This window comes from Schistocerca cancellata, chromosome 2 (genome assembly GCF_023864275.1).
Source record: "Schistocerca cancellata isolate TAMUIC-IGC-003103 chromosome 2, iqSchCanc2.1, whole genome shotgun sequence".
Classification (NCBI taxonomy): Eukaryota; Metazoa; Arthropoda; class Insecta; order Orthoptera; family Acrididae; genus Schistocerca; species Schistocerca cancellata.
In genome coordinates this window covers 888,434,358-888,440,150 of record NC_064627.1, presented here as the reverse complement: position 1 = coordinate 888,440,150, position 5,793 = coordinate 888,434,358, and the positions used below count along the sequence as shown (strand labels likewise).

The following is a 5,793-nucleotide window of genomic DNA, read 5'->3' as shown; positions in this document are numbered from 1 at the left end:
GATTGTAGGTTCTCTGATTATTTGATGCCGTGAGATTTCTGAGCAATCAGCTGTTAGAGCGTCAAGATGAATACGTTTTATGTTCCTTCAAGTTATGTAACGCGATTTGATCTTTGGGGGCTGCACAGAGTAGGCCAGGAATATTACATAATGTGCTGAGAGGCCTGGGGCAGAGGTCTGACCAACATCTCTTACTTTGTCAGTCTGTTTCGTTGCGATTACGTCTATAAGAGTGTGACTGTGCGCCGTATGGTGTGTAGGTTGTAATGGAAGAATTTTCATGCTATTGCAACTAAACCGGATTGCGGAGGGAGTGTCTCTTAGCAGGTCTATGTTCAAGTCACCCATTAGGATAACATGTTCGTATTGACACTGAAATACATGTAATTCCGACTGAAAGAAATTCATTGAGCTTATTTTTTTATTTTATATCCAAAGAATAAGCATGATAGTGGTGCTGTAATTACTTCCAGTGATGGAGTGGATGGTAGGTTAAAAGGGGTTGCGGGACTTAAAATACGTGTGTGTCAAACTATGGTAAATTGCTCGATCAATGAATGCCCACAGAGATTAAACTATCCAAAAAAGGGGAAAATCGTCGACCAAGGACGAAAGGAAACCAGGATAGAGCTTGAAACAGCAAAATGAACCAAGGAAAGATGTAGAGCAAGGGGTATATCACTCACCAGAAACAATCGCAAGGTAGAGTAAAATACTTTTAAAACTTCAAAGGTGATTTTCTCAGTTCATATGCTTACAAAAAGTTTCCTGGTGACTTTCTGTTTAACTCATGAATCGTAATTTTCAGAGGATACTCTGCTTGGATGGTCCACAACATACAATAGAATTTATGCTGAAGATAGAAAACTTTATTAATTTACGCATTCTTAATGGATGTACAAAATGGTACAAAAGCAGTTACGAAAGTCAATTAATTATAAAATAATATCCAGAATGTATGACTTGATGATTCTAGGGAATATCCTGCGTGTGTTTTAATGGAATAAATTCAGTTTTAGTAAGTGCATAATGTCTATGTGTTATCAAGTTATCAACATCAGAAACATTGATATTGTTGCAAGGCTGCAGTTTAAATATTAACTAAGAACTCTAAAAACCAGTTGTTTATCCATCTGTCTGTCTTTTCGTTGCCTTCACACTATAACCACGTAGAGTTGTTTCTTATATGTTTTGAGAAACAAAAATTGGAATGTGTCCTCGATCTACTTAAGGTTAACTGTAGGTACCCCCTAGTCGACTATGCATCTTGCGTACTCTGCCTGGATCTGCTCTCACTGAGCTATTTTCCGAAACATTAACCTTACAGCTGGGTTATCTGAGATAGACATAAAACTGACAATATCGTCCCTGCCACTCAACCACAGTTTCGAAATAAAAATAGTTTTATTTCAAGTGAATAAAAAAAAGTAGTTTAAAAGAAAATTTCGTATAAATAACCAACGTGAGTAAAAATTAGAAACTTTTATGCAAATCAAACTTAATATTCAAAAATATTTAATGCGTATTTACTCATTTGTCTCTGTTAACAGTTTGTCCTCATTCTGAAGACTGGTTTAATGCATCTCTTCATGCTACTGTATCCTGTGGAAGCTTCTTTATCTCCGAGTAACTACTCCAACCTACATCCTTCTCAATCTGCTTACTGCATTCATCTCTTGGTCTCTCTCTACGATTTTTCCCTCCACGCTTCTCTCCAGTACTAAGTTAGTGATCCCTTGATGCCTCAGAATGTGTCCTACAAACTAATTCCTTCTTCTAGTCAGGCTGTGCCACAAATTTCTTTCCTCCCCGATCGAATTCAGTACCTCCTAATTAGTTACGTGATCTATCCATCTAATTTTCAGCATTATTCTGCGGACCACATTTCCAAAGCTTCTAGTCTCATCTTCTCAAAACTGTTTATCGTCCATATTTCACTTCTATTCATTTCTATATTCCATACAAATACTTTCCGAAAAGATTTTCTGACACTTAAATCCAAACTCGATGTTAAGAAATCTCTCTTCCCCAGAAGTGCTTTTCTTGTCATAACCAGTTTACAGTTCATATCCTCTACTTCGACCATGATCAGTTATTTTTGTTGGGTCTTGCCCACTCATCTCACGTAGGGTGTCTAAGGGATGCTGCATTCTCGGAATGCTATACAGTTCAAGCAAATAACATTGCAGTTTTGTTTCAATAAAGCAGATTTATTATACTTAACTTGTATTTACAAGGTTCTGCAAGCGATGGGCGCCTTGCAACCAAGTCAGAGTTCATGCAAGTTCGTCACAGAGTTTAGGGATCACTAATAACTGAACTCGTAGCACTCTCGGCTAAGCCGCGCTAATGCTGTCTACTAACGTCCGCTACTGAACACTACTGTATATATACTGAGCCGATCTCAGCGGCCGAAGCTGGCAGGAGCGGCTCTTGTATTCACTTCGGCTTGAGGACGTTGCTGTCGTGGTGCGATCCTGTTACGCGCACCATTGGCCGACGTCGTTTCACAACCTTCTCTGGTCTTGCGTTCTTTGTCTTCGTTCCGGCCCTTGTGATTGCGACAGAACAATTTTTCTGCGCAAATAGCCAAACTCGTCTACTACTTTAAGTGCCTCATTTCCTATTCTAATTGCCTGCATTACCCGATTTAATTCGACTACATTCCATTATTCTCGTTTGTTTTTGTTTATGTTCATCTTATATCGTACTGTAAAGATGCTGCTCTTCCAAGTCTCTAACAGAATTTCAATGTCATTGGCAAATCCTTATTTCGTCTCTTTGGACTTTGATTCCTACTCCTAAATTTTCTTTTGTTTCCTTTAATACATGCTCAATACACAGATTGAACAACATCGAAGATAGGCTACAACCCCGTCTCATTCGCTTTTCAATCAATGCTTCCCTTTCATACCTCTCGAATATAATAAGTGCCTTCTGGTTTCTGTGGCAACGGCCTTGCCGCAGTGGATACACCGGTTCCCGTGAGATCACCGAAGTTAAGCACTGTCGGGCGTGGGCGGCGCTTGGATGGGTGACCATCCAGCCGCCATGCGCTGTTGCCATTTTTCGGGGTGCACTCAGCCTCGTGATGCCAATTGAGGAGCTACTCGACCGAATAGTAGCGGCTCCGGTCAAAGAAAACCATCAAACGTCCGGGAGAGCGGTGTGCTGACCACACGCCCCTCCTATCCGCATCCTCACCTGAGGATGACACGGCGGCCGGATGGTCCCGGTGGGCCACTTGTGGCCTGAAGACGGAGTGCTTCTGGTTTCTGTACAAATAGTAAATAGCCTTGTGGTTCCTATATTTTATCCCTGCATCTTTAGAATTTGAAAGGGAGTATTCCAGGCAACACTGTCAAAACATTTCTCTAAGTTTACAAATGTTATAAACATAAGTTTGCCTTTGCTCTATGAGAAGTTGTACGGTCAGTACTGCCTCGCGTGTTCCTAAATTTCTCTGGCATCCAAACTGATCTTCCCCAAAGTCGGCTTCAACTAGTTTCTCCATTCTTCTGTAAAAAATTCGTGTTAATATTATCCAGTCGTGACTTATGAAATTGGTAATTCGGCAGTTTTCATACCTGTCAGGAATTGCTTTGGAATTGGAATTATTATATCCTTGTTGAAGTCTGAGGGCATTTCACCTGTCTCATGCACCTTGCTCACCAGGTGGAAGAGTTTTGTTAAGGGTGGTTCTCTCAAGGTTACCAGTAGTTTGAATGTTGTCTGCTCCAGGGTCCTTGTTTCGATTTAGGTCTTTCATTGTTCTGTCAAATTCTTCACGCAGAATCATATCTTTCTCCTCATCTTTATCTTTGTCCACTTCGATTTCCATAATACAGCCCTCAGTTACATCTCCCTTGTACAGACTATCTGTATACTACTTCCATCTTTCTGCTTTTCCATCTTTACTTGGGACTGGTTTTCCACTCCTGCTTGGACATTTCTCACATTCTGCCAATATCATTCTTTAGGCCTTTGTATTCCCCCTCAACTGCTTCATTTACTGCATTTTCATAATTTCTCATTTCATAAATTATATTGTATTAGCCAAGGATTTCTACTAGCGCTTCCGTTTTTACTTTCTTGATCCTTTGCTGCCTTCACTATTTCATCTTCGAAATATGCCCATTCTTCTTTTACCGTATTCCATTTCCTAATGCTCCCTCTGAAACTCTCTACAACTTCTGATCCTTTTTCAGTTTATCCAGCTCTCATCTCACTAAAATCCTTTTTCCCTTTGAAGTTTCTTCTGTTTTAATCTACAGTTCATAATAAATAAATTGGGGTCAGAGTCTACATATGCCTCTGGAAATATTACAATTTAAAACCTGGTTCAGAAATCTCTGTCTTACCTTTATGTATTCAATCTGAAACATTCCGGTGTCTCCGGGTGTCTTCTATATATACAGCCTTCTTTCATGATCGTTAAACCACGTGTTAGCTATGATTAAATTATGCTCTATACAAATTTCTGCCGAGCGGTTTACTCTCTCATTCGCTTCGCTCAGTCCATATTCACCCACTATTTTGCCTTCTCTTCCTTTTCCTGCTATCGAAATGCTGTTTACCATGACTATTAAGTTTTCATCTCCTTCAACTACGTGAATTATTTCTATTATCTCATCATACATTTCTTCAGTGTCTTTTGGATGTGGGTTTCATGTCTGTCTTGCCTACAATAATGCGTTCACTACGCCGTTAATAGTAGCTTATACACGTTCCTGTTCTTTTCATCTTTACTAAACCTAAATATGCCCCCATTTGATTTTGTATTTAAAATCTTATATTTACCTGACCGGAAGTCTTGTTCCTCCTGCCACCGAACTTCACTAACGTCCACTATATCTAACTTTAACAAATCTATTTCGCGTTTTAAATTTTCTAATCTATCTGCCCTATTAAGGGATCTGATGACATTCCATGCTCCGATCCATAGAACGCGAGTTTTGCTTAGTAGAGTTATTATGAACAGAAAGGAGAGACCAACAGTCTCTAGGAGTAACATAGTTCGTCTCGCGTTGTCAATGAAACCGGCAGAACTGAAGTTTGCTCCTGGCGCCGAACTGCTTGCTTGTATTTACAGTATTTTATCTAGCCATCTTCAGAAGAGTTGAAAACTTATGTCCTTCCGTTTTGCAGGAAGGAGCCACATTTTCCTCAATTTTATAGCTTTCGTGTAAATATCTCTTCAACTTATATGTTACAGTAGAGCCATCATCGATACCTGTGCAAAAAAGCGAACTACTTTACTTTCGTGGGCAGAATTGGGAAAAGGAAATACCTCTTTGTGTTCGCACATACCTCTTCACCATTGCTGCTTCACAGTTTCGCCTGGCGAAGTTAACAGCTCATATGACTGACTCAGGGAAACATCGAAAGAGGGTATTGCGGCAACAGGTATTCATCATGCTAAAATTTCAAAAATCACAGCACCGACATAGCTTGTGGAGGTGCAGATGTGACGGGAAATCTGGGGTGGATGGTGTCGTTGTTATCCAATATTTTCGTCCGACACCTGCGTCCTGTTATGATTTGGAAGCTAGTAGCGCTGCCATTTCAGAAACACTAGACTGCTAGGCTTGCACATATTGTGTTGTCTCGTAAGTTCCTTCGCTTTTGTTACATTGTGATCACAAAGAACGCCTGGGAGCACACCTCCCCGCAGGACAGCTACGACAGTGTGATTGCAGGCCTGCCTTCTTAGACATTTCACACACAAAGCTGCGCACAATATACACTAATGAGCCAAAGCGTTATGACCACATGTTTCATAGCTTATTTGTT

The 5,793-nt window shown here is 40.2% G+C and overlaps 1 pseudogene; it reads left to right on the top strand.

The window, feature by feature from the left end:
- Positions 1–2,948: 2,948 nt before the first annotated feature.
- On the top strand, positions 2,949–3,065 carry LOC126163737 (5S ribosomal RNA; annotated as a pseudogene).
- The last annotated feature ends 2,728 nt before the right edge of the window (positions 3,066–5,793 follow it).